General features: G+C 43.2%; 1 pseudogene; it reads right to left on the bottom strand.

Moving 5' to 3' along the window:
* Window positions 1–369: 369 nt before the first annotated feature.
* Window positions 370–487, bottom strand: LOC124726654 (annotated as a pseudogene).
* Window positions 488–17,648: the final 17,161 nt, after the last annotated feature.

Raw genomic sequence — 17,648 nt, 5'->3', positions numbered from 1 at the left:
TTCTTTCGAAGTCCAATGTGGCAGAATGAAGAAATCAGTTGATGCGACCTCTGTCGAAGATGTGGCCGCAACATTGCAGGAATTGTCGAGCGGTTGCGTGCAAACACGCAGCGCACGAGGAATTGGCCGAACCTTAGACATTCCTGCGAGCTAAACTAAAAAATAAAGTCCTCCCGAACAGTCCATGAAGGCCCAAAGGTACCGACCGGCCGCCGTGTCATCGTCAGCCCACGGATGTGACGATGCGGATATGGAGGGGCATGTGGTCAGCACACCGCTTTCCCGGTCGTATGTCAATTTCCGAGACCGGAGCCGCTACTTCTCAAGTAGCTTCTCAATTTGCCTCACAATGGATGAGTGCACCCCGCTTGCCAACAGCGCTCGGCAGAACGGATGGTCACCAATCCCAGTGCTAGCCCAGCCCGGCAGCGCTTAACTTCGGTGATCTGACGGGAACCGGTGTTACCGCTGCGGCAAGGCCGTTGGCATAGCTGCGAGCGACGTGCATAAATTGCTACAAAACATCCACACAAAATCACACATGTCCAGGAGGTACTTACTGCTTACATGGCAGCAAGACAAATGTTTGCTCTGGAATTTCTAGCTCTCATGAAAGTGAACAATGAATATTCCTGCAAAATTCTGTGAACAGACGAAATCCATTTCCAAGGACAGCACTGCAGAATATGGGAAAACGGAAAATCCAAAAGTCCATCAATCGGTACCACTTCACTCTGCAAAGGTGACTGTGTGGTGTGGGTTGACAGCGTCATTTATCGAAGGGCCGTATTTTTTCGAGGAGACGAGTCCTGCAGGTCCGGTTACCTGTACCGTCACTGGTAAACGCTACGAGAGTCTCTTGCTCACGAACGTCATTCCAGTCCTTCAACAGCGTGGAGATGTGGGTAGTATCATTTTTGTGCACTATGGCGCTCCGTCCAACAGTGCACAGCCAGTGAAGCGCCTGCTGCGGAGGAATTCCGGAAATGCTAGAATTACCAGCCGTCATTTCCCTACAGCCTGGCCGTCCATACCACCCGTTCTTAATCCGTGTGACTTCTATCTGTGAGGTTATACGAAAGATGCTGTGTTCATTGCTCCAGTTACGAAAGTAGTAGCTGAATTGCATTGCGCGACGCATTCTGAATGTAACGCCCGAGACACTCCGATCTGTTGCGGAATATGCTTTCCCTCGATTTCAGCTTGTGGCAAAAAACTGTGGACAGCATACTGAACATGTGTTGCATCAGTCACACCACAATTTAGAAACCGATCTCTTTTTGCACTTCATGTGTTGTTTGACCCCGGGACAGTTAAAAACCGATGTAATTTTTCTTTTTTATGCGATTTTTTGCATCAGGAGAAATGAAAACCGATATCTTTGTGCTTTTATTAAAAACTGATCTTTCCCTTCCGATGTGGTTCGACATTGCCGTGGTGGATCGTTTAAATGGTTCAAATGGCTCTGAGCACTATGAGACTTAACTTCTGAGGTCATCAGTTCCCTAGAACTTAGAAGTACTTAAACCTAACTAACTTAAGGACATCACACACATCCACACCCGAGGCAGGATTCGAACCTGCGACCGTAGCAGTCACGCGGTTCCGGCCTGCAGCGCCAACCGCCCGGCCAGCGCGGCCGGCTGTGGTGGATCGGTTTACCTAACTAACTGTGACACAACTGCTGCCTGGTTAATTCGTGGAGTCATGCACATTGAACAGTACGGATGGTGTACAGTGCAACTCAAATCATAGCCATCTTACTGTGATTCATCTGTCTTTTCGAGCCTACTTCATTTGCGTTAACACGCTTACAGTGCCAACTACTGGTGAAATTATGGTTAACTATTTTTCCCATGACGTTTCCCCCTGCGTCAATAATACGCTGTTCAAATTTGGCATCATTCTGAGCAGTGGTTCTCTTTTTATACCGTTTTGAAACTGAAACTTCAATTATGGACACCACATATGAGAATATAGACTCAAAAAAATCGCTACTAATAGCGCAACTAAACGTGTTGCATTCTGCTTTCTGGTTCGCAACTAATATGAAAATTTCTTTCGTTTCTGCCCAAAAACACTTTGACTTACTGTTCTTGACTAGCTCAACAGGGTCCACTGCTTTTTTTTTCGACAATTTTCCTCTAGAATTACTTTTAAAAGTCAACTTCTTTCCGGACTGTCGTATTCTTGGTCTATTAAAGAATGTTCATTGCCCTCTGACTTAAAATACATTGTCACTCGGTGTCATTCTTTCAAAAATCTGCTCTATTTTGGGAAATATTTTAACCGTTTCCTGCACTTTTTTTCATTTCAGCGTTCACAAAAAGATCTCACAACCCTGTCTTCCATCGTTACTTGTTAGAAACACCCACACAAAACTTCAGAACCTTATTACGTATCCTGACATGCGTCCTTACTCATTCGTTAGCCTCTGCAAATAAATGAAAAGGAAGAGAAAAACTCACCACTTCGCATGTCAGGTCAAAGTATGACCCGACAGTCTCACTGTTATATGTACATTTGCATCTGAATGATGTCTACGACTTCTTGTGGCTGAGTATGGGATGAAAGCAGGGGACACGGTGAAAATCTGTACTGTGAAGCAATATACTCTTCTTGCATGACACCTGGATCTCTGAGCATGACGTTTCATTCGACGTGCAGATCTCGATCAACTGTTGCCTGGTATTACTCACCGGAATATTGCAGAGAGATTATCCTTGGGCAATACCCCAGTCATCAGCGTCTTTAGACCCACATTCTTAGGCAGCAAGTGCTAATGAAGATTACGAACTTTCAGCATGCTGGAGTAGCTTGGGTCAGCAAATTCTGTTAATTGGTAGAACGAAACAACGGTCCAAAGTTGTCTTGACATCTTCGGAAATGCCACTATCGACTATGTTATGATGATCTGAAGATGGGTCTCGGCAGGAAAATAGACATTGAATGAATAAAAAGTAAAAATTTGCAGCTTTGGACTGGTTTTTCGTTCTACTGAAGATTGCTTTGACCAATAGGGCTCAAACGGGCACTTCTTGCAGAACTCCTTCCTCCTACTACTGAGAATCTCAACTGAGGCATTCAATAAGTAATACAACACTTTCTGAAAGCAGGTGGTTTTATTGAAGATTCCAATACGCCATATTATTCACCACTCTTTTGGCTACAAACCCTCTTTTTCGGTACAAACTACGTTCAGTGCAACGGTCTTAAAATCAGCTTAACGCGGTGTGGCTTTGTGCGCGCATGATATCAGTCTACTGATCAGATCGGAACCAACGCCTTGCTGCATCAATAACATCACCATCACATACGTACTGCTTAGCGCAGAGAGCGTACTTCATTGGGCAAAACAGATGGAAGTCGAGAAATGCAAGATCCGGGCTGTAGGGGGATGAGGATGAACAGTTCAATGAAGTTGTGTGAGTTCCCAGCTGGCTCGCAGATGTGTGTGAGAGCTTGCATTGTCATGGAGAAGGATAAAGTGGTTTTCAATATTATTGCAACGAACACGCTGAAACCCTTTCTTGAGTTTCCTGAGGATAGCACAATACACGTCAGAGTTGATCGTTGCTCCATGACGGGGGCATCAGACAGAATAACCGCTTCAGACTAACAGAAGACCATCGCAATCACTTAACCGGCTGAGGGCGTGGTTTTGACGTTTTTCTTTTGAGGAGATTGCCACTTTGTTTCCGGTTAGAGGTAATGAACCAATTTTTCGTCGCCTGTAACAATTTTCGACGAAAAATTATTACGATCAACCTCGTAACGCGCAAGCAATTTCGCACACATGGCTCTTCATTGCTGTTTACGGTCATGTTTTGGGCGGCGAGGATCCCAGCGGACACACCTTTGAGTACCCCAACTGGTGGACGAGTATTTCAGAACTACCAACAGAGATTTACAATTCAGCAGCGAGGTGTTCGATTATGATCCGTCGGTAACATCGAATGAGAGCGCCCGCATGTTCCAACATTGTTTGAGTCACAGCTGTGTGGCCGGCCAAGACGCGGGAAATTGGACAGGTTTGTTCGATTTTGTTGTGCTGATGACAGCGCCTCGCCCAAAGACTCACCGTGGTTTTGTTCAGTGCCAGGTCTCCATAGACATTATGCAAGCACCTATGATTATCTGCGATGCTCTGGTTTTCTTCCAAAAGAAACTCAGTGACAACTGTCTGCTTGGAACGTATTTCCGTTACAGGTGCCATTTTCAAGGCCTACAGTGCCGCCATATATAGGAACTGCATCTACATCTACATATACATCTACATGGTTACTCTGCAATTCACACTTAAGTCCCTGCCAGAGGATTCAGCGAACCATTTTCATACTACTTCTCTACCATTCCACTCTCGAATGGCGCGGCGCGTTGGAAAAAGGAACATCTAAATCTTTCCGATCGAGCTCTGATTTCTCGTATTTTATCACGATGATCATTTCTCCCTACGTAGGTAGGTGTCAAATAAATATTTTAGCATTCGGAAGAGAAAGTTGGTGATTAGAATTTCGTAAATAGATCTCACCGCAAAGAAAACCGCCTTTGTTCCAATGACTGCCACCCCAACTCGCGTATCATATAAGTGACACTCTCACCCCTATTGCGCGATAACACGAAACGAGCTGCCCTTCTTTGCACTTTCCGATGTCCTCCGTCAATCCTACCTGGTAAGAACCCCACACCGCGCAGCAGTATTCCAGAAGAGGACGGACAAGTGTAATGTAGGCTGTCTCTCTAGTGGGTTTGTCGCATCTTCTGAGTGTTCTGCCAACAAAGCGCAGTCTCTGTTTCGCCTTCCCCACAATATTATCTATGTGGTCTTTCCAGTTTAAAAAAAGTTGTTCGTAACTGTAATTCCTAGGTATTTAGTCGAATTGACAGCCCTTAGATTTGTGAGATTTAAAGTACACCCAGAATTTATCGGATTTCTTTTAGTACCCGTGTGGATGACCTCGCACTTTTCTTTGTTTAGTGCCAATTGCCACTTTTCGCACCATACAGAAAGTCTCTCTAGGTCATTTTGTAATTGGAATTAATCGTCTGATGATTTTATTAGACGGTAAATTGCAGCGTGATCTGCAAACAGTGTAAGGGGGCCGCTCAGATTATCACCTAGATCATTTATGTAAATCAGGAACAGCAGAGGGCCTATGACACTACCTGGCGGACCGCCAGATATGACTTCTGTTCTACTCGATGATTTATCGTCTATCACTACGAATTGTGACCTCTCTGAGAGGAAATCAGGAAACTAGTCACACAACTGTGATGATACTCCATACGCACGCAATTTGATTAATAGTCGCTTGTGAGGAATGGTATCAAAAGCCTTCTGGGAATCTAGGAATATGGAATTGATCTGAGATCTCTTGTCGACATCAGTCATTACTTCATGGGAATAAAGAGCTAGCTATATTGCACAAGAACGATAATTCCTGAATCCCTGTTGGTTCTGTATCAATGTCATTTTCTTCAAGGTGATTCATAATGTTAGAGTACAGTATATTCTCCAGAATCCTACCGCAAATTGAGGTCAGTGATATGGGTCTGTACTTCAATGGGTTACTCCTATTTCCTTTCTGGAATATTGGTGTGACCTTTGCTATTTTCCAATCTTTAGGAACAGACCTTTCGTCAAGTGAGCGGTTGTATATGATTGCTAAGAAAGGCGCTATTGTGTCTGCATACTCTGAAAGGAACCTGATTGGTCTACCATCTGGACCGGAAGACTTGCCTTTCTTCATTGATTTGAGTTGTTTCGTAACACCTAAGATATCTACTTTTATGTCACTCATGCTAACAGCTGTTCTAGTTTCAAATTCTGGAATATTTACTTCGTCTTCTTTCGTGAAGGAATTACGGAAAACTGTATTTAGTTACTCCGCTTTAGTGGCACCATCATCGGTAACATTTCCATCGCTATCGCGCAGTGATGGTATTGACCGTTTTTTTTTTTTTTTTTTCTACTGGTGTCCTTTACATATGACGAGAATCACTTTGAGTTTTCTACCATATTTTGAGACAATGTTTCATTGTGGAAACGATTAAATACATCTCGCATTGACGTCCGCACTAAATTTTGAGGTTCTGCGAAACTTAGCCAGTCTTGGGGATTTTGCGTTCTTCTGAATTTGGCTTGTTTTTTTCTTTGCTTCTGCAGCAGTGTTCTGACGTGTTTTGTGTACCATGGTGGATCAGTACCGTCTCTTATTAACTTATGCGGCATGAATCTATCTATTGCTGGCGATACTGCATCTTTGAATCTGAGACATATCTGGTCTACACTTACTACATGATGCTATAGGGGATGAAGCGGGAATACTTCACGATGTCCCACTGCAAATTCCCCATTTTTTGAACTGAAACTGGCAGAGGAAAGAATTATGTTGCATTGCTTATTGAATGCCCCCTCGCAGTAACTGCATCAGTAGGTACCTAAAATTGAGAAATAAATTCGGCTGTTTCATATCGCAGCAATGTCGCAGGAAATTAAGCTACAGTATCCAGAAATAAGGTGTCCCAATTCAGCATATGCTTCCTCGTACAGACAGGAAGGGGACAAATGAATAAGACGGCACCAGCGTGAAGTAAGGTTGAGGTTAGCAAGTGCTGTTCCATGTCTTCCGACTGTGAAACGTCATGGAGACGCGAATGCTTTCGGCGGAGTACTCTTCCGTGTTTCCGTGGCTAGGTGCCCAGCTTTTCCGCGGAGTAATCTGCGCCGCCTCTCTGGATTCGTTGGCGTCGCGGCTCTTTGCGGAGACGTTGGAGGCGTCGCCCGTCAGCCAGCAGCCAGGCGGAAAGCTATTCACCGGCTGAGATAGCTCCGCTGGAAGAACGGGCCGGCGCATCCAGAGTCAGGACGTTCAAGCAGTGCTGGTTGCAATCTACTGTGTGTGAGGAAATACAGCGTTCATTGTCTTATTGTTGGTGTTAAAATTTCTGTTAGTACAGTTGGAAGTACATGTTACTTGACAGTTGGATCACAAGGAAGGATTTACCCAAGCAGTCCTTTGCTTCGGACAGTTAGTGTATGATATCCGAGGAAGCTGTAAGTCAGTACCATGGCTTAGTTATTCACTTAAAGCATCGTTAGACACTATGAAGCTAAGTAAACACTATTCCATAGTCTACCACCCAATAGTGATCCTTTTGTTCCAGCCTTTGATCACAAAAATTTCTCCTCTGGTTGTCAATTTCGGTCAGTGGTGCCCACGTTCAGATCTGCAGAAAAAGGGAGACCAAATACAACTAATGGACAGTCTTCAACTTTTCCTCAATAATTATAACATAATGAGAATAATTACATTCTTGCATGCAGAATAAATTCCCTGAAAAATGTGATGGAGAATACTTCTTTAAAAGATATCCCAATATAATAAAGACATAGTGGCATCGTTAAGAGATACAAACAAAATCAGCTATGCATCATCAAAGACAGCTAAAAATTACACTATAGTGTCGGTAGAGTCATCACGTGAACGGCGCTAATGTAGATAACGAAAGGGATACAGCTGCCACAAAAAGTATGTTCGTGTCGTAGACTCGTTTGGTGACGCTGCTGCATACGTATCTGAACGATACACTATTAAATAAGATTAAGGTAACTAAAAGCGTACAGTCGGATAAAATTACAGGTTGATTCAGTGACGACGTTACAAACTATCAGGGATGACGTAAAAGATAAATGCATCAGTTTGAGTTAAGGAACACGGTTCGGAAACGATTGGGTCGGAAATTGTAAGCGAACAAGAAAAAAATATCTAATAAACACGAGCTCTGAAACACATATCCCAAGGACTTTGAGCACTTGTTCGCATTCGATACTGTGAAACGTATTTCTACTGCAATCCCTTCGCTTGCCATATTTTGAAAGGAGGTAGTAGGGACAAAAAAGACAATCCAGTAAATATGCACTCTAAAATTGAAACCTTACGAGCAGTGAGCACTTGCTCAGAAGATGAGGTGTGTCTCACTTTAGCGAAAAATGAACAAGTCCTCATAGGTTTTAAGATACGGACGTTTAATGGACAGTTTTTCTTGTTTTGGTCCACACTTAAACTTCTGAAATTTGCCTACCCCACAGACTTAGCAACAATAGCAGTGGTACATGTATTCCTTTGTCAGAGGTATCTGAAGGATTTTCGATTATAACTTTCGACTCGGTGGTACCTGGACCAGAGCCCCTTGTCTCAAATTTTTACAATTACTCCTCTCATCCTCGCCATCACCCCTGAAAGCCTGTAACATCATCACATAATCGTGCTGTATTGTGGGTAACAAAAGATAAACATTTTTACTGTAATATAATGAACAACTATTGCAAAGTCCCCTAGCTGTAATAAACCGATAAAAAAGTTCCTCAGTTTAACCACGATTCTGTAGAAAGTGGCATAGGTGATGTACGGCATAACTGGTCATGCCTTTCCAATCAAGACTGCACTAGTTAAGAGAATCTTTTTGTGTACTGTCTTAATGAATCAGCACGTAGCATTACCTCCTGCATGTTTTCTGTAAATATTCCATGGATGTTGTTCCTCGAAGCAGTTCTTGTAGCTTATTAGATTTTTCAGGCTATCTTTTATTATAAATGGATGTGCAGATAGCCACTTTACTTGAAATAAGTCTCGGGAAAAATGTGACAGTAAGTAAAAAACGGCTAATCAGGAATGACTAGAGGTCAAATGTAACGATTGCGAATCATATTTCACTTGGAGAAAGGTATATAACACCTACAGGAAAATGAAAGGGACCTTAGAAGTAAGGAGAAGTAGCAGTACGAATATCAGAAGCACAGATGGAAAACTAGTCCTAAGCAAAGAAGGGAAAGCTGAAAGGTGGAAGAAGCATATATAGTGTCTATACAAGAGAGAGATGGACTTGTCTTCAGTATTATAGAAATAGAAGATGAGATGGGAGATATGATTCTGCGTGGAGAATTTGACAGCAAACTGAAAGACCTAAGCCGAAAGGCTCCGTGAGTAGACGAAAATCCGTGAGAACTGCTGATAGCCTTGGGAGAGCCAACCGGTGACAAAACTCTTCCAGTGTATGAGACAGGCGTAATACCCTCAGACTTCAAGAAGAATGTAATAGTTCCAACTGCAAAGAAAGTAGTTGCTGACAAGTATGAATAGTGTGAATATTAGCGAACTGTCAGTTTAACAAGTCATTGATTCCGGAGAAACGCAGGAACACGCGAAGCAATACTGACTCTACTACTTACCTTAGAAGACAAGTTAAGAACATCCAAATTTACGTTTATAGGATTTGTAGACTTACAGAACGCTTTTGACAATATTGACTGGATACTGTCCTTGAAATGATCAATGTATCAGGGGTAAAAGACAGTAAGCGAAAGGCTGTTTACAGCTAATACAGATAGTAGACGGAAATTGTAAGAGTCGAGGGGCATGAAAAGGAAGCAGTGATTGAGAAGGGACTGAGACAGGGTTGTTGCCTTTCACCGACGGCATACAATCTGTACGTTCAGCAAGCAGTAAATGAAACAAAAAAAGATTTAGGGTATGAATTAAAGTTCAGAGAGAAGAAATAAAAACTTTGAGGTTAACCGATGACACTGTAATTCTGTCAGCAAAGAACTGTAAACAGCAACTGAACAGATCGGACAGCGTCTTGGGAGGAGGAAATAATATGAACATTAACAAAAGCGACAGGCATCATTGGTGCCGACGTGAGCAACTACTTGCAGACGACTGCACCCCGTACGCTCGATAGCTGCAAGCAAGGCCGCCTCCACACCTTGGATGAGGCACCGCGGCAGACAAACCGAGTGCACATTGGAATTCTTTCCAGCCCTGTACGCATTTCCCTAAGGGGCTCCATCACCCGCCTAACGTTGGAGCTCCCAATAACCAGCAAGCCTTTGCTCCCGTGTGCCTGCTCGGGCCCCGCTGAAGGAGCGGCCACCTGCCCACTGACAGGATGAACTGGCAAGGCCATCCGGCCAGCCTCCACATTGACCCTCCGCCTCGAGCGACACGAACGCGTTGCAGTCAAATTGTTCAAATGGCTCTGAGCACTATGAGACTTAACTTCTGAGGTCATCAGTCGCGTAGAGCTTAGAACTAATTAAACCTAACTAACCTAAGGACATCACACACATCCATGCCCGAGGCAGGATTCGAACCTGCGACCGTAGCGGTTGCTCGGTTCCAGACTGCAGCGCGTTGCAGTCCGCCACTCACCCTGAGGTGAGGGCGGCCCCAAAGCGCCGGGTACACTAGAAAGTGCCTCGGCGGCTGAGTCAGCGGACGCAGCAAGCGACACCTGGGGTGTCTCAAGCGACGCGCCAGACCCTCCGCCGTCGCTGCACCTCGAGGCAGCAGCCTGAAGGCGGCTGACCGTGGCCAACAGCACGCTCAGCTGCTCGCGAACCGCGGCCAGTTCCTCCTGCGCCCGCACATAGCACGCACACACCCTATTCATCCTACTGCTAATACCTGGACGTATTGAGTTGCGACAAATAAAACAGCAATATGCGACTGCACAGTTGCGTCACCAGCGCCAGATTGAGCTGCGATATATGAACAATTACTTACGAACTAAGCAATCAAATGACCACGACTACGCCACTATACAGATATTACAATGCGATCCTACCCATGTCTTAGTACAAATGACAACCGCCTACGCGATGTTACACTCTACCATTATTAAAATTTGATACTACCCCTTTCTAATTCGAAAATACTCAAAGATCCGAAAAATTTTTTACCACGCAAGCACACAAACACACAAAGTAATTTGAATTAAACCTGTAACTCTTCAGGCTTTCCCAGCGATCTAATGATATCTTGGGTTGTCAGGTGTTCTGCCAGACATCAGCGTCGTACTTGCACGATATTTCGGCCACGTAGCTCGTAACCTTCATCATGTGCGACCTGAGACTGCTCCTCGAGTGGCCCTGGTCCAGTATTTATGCCTATGGCCTTCCCCCTCCACCAACGGCTGCAGGCGCTTCCTCTGTGGTCCGCGCCCATTCCCTGAGACCTGCTGGAGCGTTGCTGCTCCGTTTTCCGTCCGCTGCGGTTCTAGGTGTTCCCTCTGCGGTCCGCGCCCACCAAACCCGCTCCTGGGGGTTTCATCTACGGTCTGGGGTACCAAGCGTTCCCCCTGCGGTCCGCGCGATGAAAGAGTTGAAAACAAAAAAGTCACAAGATCAAGATTTTACAGAGAGGACTCCTAGACATTGCTTTCGCAGTAGGGTAGACTGGGTGCGGTTGAAACAAAGGACGGGTGAAACAAAGTAAATATCTCTGCAACGGTTGCACAGAGAGTGGGGGTGCAATGGGGCAACAAATCGGGCGACTGGTCTGAACGCGAATCTCAGTGCTGCGCTACTCCCTGCGCATTGTCGTTAGGTGTAGGAGGTCCTATTGCGTTCTCATTGCCAAAAGTATTTTTTTGGCATTTATGCTAATATCGCGTATTTTATTTAATTCAAAATATTGGGTATGTGTTTGTGACTTTTATGTAGCTTGTAGAGTTCGGAATAATGACTCTTTTAATGTGTTATTATAACCTTTTACCCAACATGGGGCTGGAGATGGTTGAAACAATTTGTGGGTATGATTGAAACAGTCAATATATTATTTTTGTTTTGTTTGGCAGATGCCTAGAGTTTGGGTGAGAAAGATATCCAGAGGGGATATTGATTTGTCGAGGTATCGAGGTATAAAGATGCATATGAATAGGCAAAAGCTGGAAACTCACTACGAATAGCAGTGGACATGCATGGAATAAATCGCTGTTTTCTACTGAGAAGTATGCGAAAGTGAGATGCGCCTGGTGAGGATACTGAAGCTATGGGATGCAGAGCACACAACAGAGTTTGTAATGAAGAACAGGAGCAAGAATTATTAACATATTTGATTAATTGTGCAGATAAGTATTTTGGACTATCTAAGAAAGAGGTGAGAAAATTGGCGTACGAACTTACCATTAAGTATAATTTGTCGTGACCGCGAACTTGGGACTACAAGGAAATGGCTGGTGAGGAATGTGAAGTATCTGCGCTAGCAGAATGGAAATGCGGAAAACACAAGTCTGAAAACAATTTATTGGACTCACCAAAACGAAACAATAATACAATCTTCAAAAGAACTACAGACTCGATCCCAGCTGCGGATTGTCACAAATATCAAATAACAGATAATAATAGAAAAAAACCGTCTTTTCAAGGGGAGAGATCACAATAAAACAATTCTACAATGTCAAGATGTTTGTCGACTATACCAAGTCCATCTGCAAAAGAACCACCAGCTTAAGAGGCGTCAGGCTGTGGCAACAGCTCTGCATACTTTCAAGTGGTGCGTCGAACTGCCTTTGCTGGCAGTGCGCCGCCCTATAAAGCCCGTTTGGCGGATGTATCTGCCGGAACTATTTGTGATCACATGCCTAGCGTATCAGTGTACTGGGCTAGCTGCGACCTCCGGCGAAGCTGTTCTGCAGGCTCCGCGAGTGGGTAGCTGTCCCCGCGGCCGTTGGTGGAGACCTGATGTTGTCTTGAGTTGTGGCCGCCGGTAAGTATTTGTGTTGACATTACAGACGATATAGGTTTTCCTGATGGATATACACCCTGTGATGCAGGCATCCTGTGTTGGCTGGACGTGAAGTGGGATGCCGATGCAGCAGGCACTACTATGTACGAAGTGGGCAGCCACAGTAGAATGGTTTTGGATGTTTATGAGACAAAACCCTGAACTGTCCGTACACGTCGCGCAAGCAAAAAACCTGTCCAGAGCTATTAGCTTTAATAAAACCAACGTCAATATTTTATATGACTATCTGGTCACTGTCATGGACCATCATAACATTGAACCCCAAGACACTTACAACACCGATGAAACAGGCATAACAACCGTTGAAGTACCAGACAGAGTTGTAGCTAGACGTGGTGCTCGTCAAGTAGGCACTTCAGTGACAGCAACTTCTGCAGCAAACGCCATTGGTAATGTTATTCCTCCATTCTTCATTTTTCCAAGGCTGTTTTGTTATGGATTGGCCAGTAGGGTCTACTGGAACAGCAAATTCCTCTGGTTGGATGCAGGACGAATCATACATTAATTTCCAGGAACACTTCAAGAAGCACGCAAATGTATCTCCATCTCATGAAGTTTAGTCAAATTTGATAACCACTCCTCACATGTTAATATTAACGCACGGCAGTTTTACAAGAACAATGGGATTTTCTTACTGTCCTTCCTTCCCTATTGCTCTCACAAACTGCGGCCACTTGATCGATCCACACATGGATCTTTGAAGAAAGCTGCCAACTCGACCTATGATGCGTTGGTGCGAAGCCATTCAGAAAAAACAATGTCGATTTATGACATTCTGGAGATTGTAGCGTCTGCTATGCCCTCGCTCTGCCATCTTCCAAAATTCAAGCCGTCTTTCGCAAAACGGGAATTTCCCCATATAATCGGGACCTGTTTACTGAGCTCGATTTTGCACCTTCATTTTTAACGGACAGACATAATCCCGAAATTACAGCTGAGTCTGGAGTGTCAGAGTCAACGGTTCAACAACTGGCTATCAGTAACTCACCTGTTCCAACAACCAAGCAAGAAAACATCGATGAACGTCAAGAAACTTTAAATAGGACTGCACCACCTAGACTTCGCGGCAGCATTATCATTCAGGAAACTTAACTTAGACCGTCTACAAGTGCACAAACAATTTCTATTGATGTTATTTTGTTTACACCGTAAGCATTACGGCCATTGCCGAAAGCTCCCGCTAGGAAACATAACGGGCCTAAAGGGCGAAAAACTTTAAAGTCTACAATTTATGCTGTTTACACCACAGTAAGAAGAGCAAAGAAAAGAACATGAAACAAGACAGAAACGGACCAAGGCTAAGCAAACTAAGAAAAGATTGGATGAAGGAAAAGGTAAAAAAAATTTAAAAACGTAAGAATATTACTCAGGAAGAAATATCATCAGAAAATGAAGAAAGCTATGTACTGTTTGCTTATCAGCATATTCAGAGAGCATCTACGGAGAAAAGTGGATTCATTGCACCACTTGTAAACAGTGGGCTCACGAATAATGCACAGAAGGTGGTCTTAGCTGTGTTTGCCGCAACTGTAACTCAGAATACTCAGATTGATCCATAAGCTAAATGTTTAATTGATTGAAGAAACGTTCGATTTTAGTTCACTCTGTAGGCTATGTTTATTTAATTGAAGAAATGTTTTAATTTATTATTTGGAAATGTATTTATAAGCATTAAAACCATTAAGATTGATTAATGTTGTCATACGGTGCCATAATTATGCATATAATTAGAATTAATGGTAAATGAAACATGTTGCAATACTATATTATTATTTGCGTGTGTTTTAAATAACCCTGATCACTGTTTCAACCGGCCCTAGCATGGGAAAGATTGAAACAAATCGGATCACAATTAAAAGTTCCAATATTGCAAGTGTTGTAAAAGTACGGTGATACCTGTATATGAAATGGATTGAAACACTGGCCCAACAAAGCTACAGACCAACATCTGTAACGTCATAACGTTGACTTTGATCATTTTGTGCTCCACAGCTGATTTATCTTAATGTTAATAAGAACTAACACAGCTCTATTTTGATATGTTTAATACGTCACTGCCAGTACCGTTGACTGAACATAATTAGATGAAGCAGTATAGCTATGACGACTGACACTTTGTTTACATTGATGACGTCACATTACCAATGTCACTGATCTTGACCAAGATCGTTACCGTTTTAATTATATCGTAGGTTACGCCCCTTTTTCAATGATGACTTACTTGTGACGCTACAAGTCTTGCCTCTTTTTTCGACGACTTCATTAAGATCAAGGCGGGAAATCTGAAAATCGAAGGGAAAGTTATATATATATATATATATATATATATATATATATATATATATATATATATATATATATATATATATATATAGCTGGTGGTAGGTGGAAAGTTTAAAAAATCACGAGTCGATTCGCCTGCGAAAGTGCTCACTACCGTTTACGTTATGGCATTTACCACTTGAAATGACAATCTACAAAAAGGAACTGACGTAGACTTTTTGAGAGGTTGGACTTACGGGTTTCAAAATAAAATGAAATGGTGTTGCCCTCAACTACGTACAGTCAGACTCAGAGTTGAAATATTAAAAGTTTTGGCTGGTTTCGTTGTCTAAGGCCTGGGATGCGTAGTTGCCGCATTCCAAGCCAATTACTGCTGAGTCTACAGTATACAATATGAATATACACATGAATCAAATGGTCGAAGGAACTGACGTAGACTTTTTGAGAGGCAATTTCGAATTTTGAATGTGATATAGAAATTTATAAAAGAAATATTGCTATTAAATAAATTTGGCAGGTACTATTTTAACGACTTTAAACGATGGGTACGATATAAGAAGTACTTTTAAGAATGCCCTTTATTATTGTAAAACACTTATTGATGTCGATGGTCCAGCAATTAAATAAAATATAATTTGAATAACAGGGAAACAATAGATTCCTACATCACGTAATTAGTTATGACCAACAACATAACTCATGAGATATTCACTTCTAAACAAATACTACGTCTTCATTGCAGAAGCCACGGAAATCTCATAAGTGCACAAGTCGGCACTACGAAATATTTCTATCTCTCGCAACCACACACAAACTACTCCACTCTCCAAGTCTTTACCGTGACTCTACATCGCTGCTCCACGTCCAGTCTTTCCCACGAACGTGCACCCGTTGTGCCGTACTGTCCAACACTCTCTCAGGTCCTCTCCCGTCGTGCCCCTTGCGCCGCACTGTTGAGAACTACCTCGTGTCCTCTCCAGAAACGATGATCCTCTCCCAGCCTCGATACGTCTCTCTACGTGTCCTTTTAGGAAACGATCGCTGTGATTGGCTAGGACGCTCCCGTCCTGTCTCCAACCCAACGCACACTCACAAACATAATAAGACACCTTCGAAATACTGGATTTACATTTAAATAACTTGAAATTAAGTAAATATTCCTACGGCTGAACCATAAACACGCTCTAACATACATTATTAAATACATAAAAAAATTAAATAAACATATATAAAAGGATTAGAAACAAAGTAGCCCTGTAGCCTAATGTCTATGTGCTTTTTGAACACAGCAAATATTTGACCAATTTCTTCATGAATAGTATATATTGGATGTAAAGAAAGACATACACGAATAAATACACTCCTGGAAATGGAAAACAGAACACATTGACACCGGTGTGTCAGACCCACCGGACACTGCGAGAGGGCTGTACAAGCAATGATCACACGCACGGCCGCATGTATCCCGTGCCACCCAACGTGCTCTAGAAGGTGTAAGTCAACTACCCTGGCCAGCAAGATCTCCGGATCTGTCCCCCATTGAGCATGTTTGGGACTGGATGAAGCGTCGTCTCACGCGGTCTGCACGTCCAGCACGAACGCTGGTCCAACTGAGGCGCCAGGTGGAAATGGCATGGCAAGCCGTTCCACAGGACTACATCCAGCATCTCTACGATCGTCTCCATGGGAGAATAGCAGCCTGCATTGCTGCGAAAGGTGGATATACACTGTACTAGTGCCGACATTGTGCATGCTCTGTTGCCTGTGTCTATGTGCCTGTGGTTCTGTCAGTGTGATCATGTGATGTATCTGACCCCAGGAATGTGTCAATAAAGTTTCCCCTTCCTGGGACAATGAATTCACTGTGTTCTTATTTCAATTTCCAGGAGTGTATATTTATAAAGATGCTGCTACCATTTTTTCGTGTAACTGTGGAGTACTTATGGCCTGACGCGATCGATGGTAACCGGCCAATTTGACCTCCAATAACTCATGTACTATTCAAGTTACATGCCTGTAATTTAGATTTACACTAATAGCTTTCTGAAGACACATCGATCGACAATATCGGATGAACAGTTTAGATTTTGGAAATTCGTTGCTGGGTGTTACTTGTATAATTTATCATTAGATACTAAACATTAAACTAATAAAGATATTGAAAATATGATTACACCATCAGAAACCCAGTGCAAATAATGGTAATGTACATGTTTCTTTTTGAGGTATCATGATTCATTTGGCTACTATTAATTTCTATATGAACTGTGAAATGTCTGCTATTGAGTATTCATAAAGTCCGCCATCTTTGGCACTCTCTACATGTTTCCTTCATAGACACGATGGAATTCTCAGTCACGCGGTGGCTGGACCACGCGCTGGGGCTACACCACTTGTCTGTTACCACTCGGTCGGCCTGCCGAGCGGCCCGCATGGCCACGCCAGCTCCAAACTTGGAATATTTGCAGGGCGCCACAACTCGCCCGTTACCTCACAGACTAGATGGTCGATTTTATTGTGTCTAGATTCCTTTCTGTTTCTAGCATTTGTGGACTTAGAGTAATCTTTTGACAATGTTGCCTGGAATACTCTCTTTCAAATTCTGACGGTGGCAGGGGTAAAATACAGGGAGCGAAAGGCTATTTACAATGTGTACAAAAACCAGATGGCAGTTACAAGAGTCGAGGGGCATGAAAGGGAAGCAGTGGTTGGGAAGGGAGTGAGACAGGTTTGTAGCCTCTCCCCGATGTTATTCAGTCTGTATATTGAGCAAGC

This window comes from Schistocerca piceifrons, chromosome 1, assembly GCF_021461385.2.
Source record: "Schistocerca piceifrons isolate TAMUIC-IGC-003096 chromosome 1, iqSchPice1.1, whole genome shotgun sequence".
Classification (NCBI taxonomy): domain Eukaryota; kingdom Metazoa; phylum Arthropoda; class Insecta; order Orthoptera; family Acrididae; genus Schistocerca; species Schistocerca piceifrons.
The sequence above is the reverse complement of the archived record's forward strand: the minus strand, read 5'-3'. Positions and strand labels throughout refer to the sequence as shown.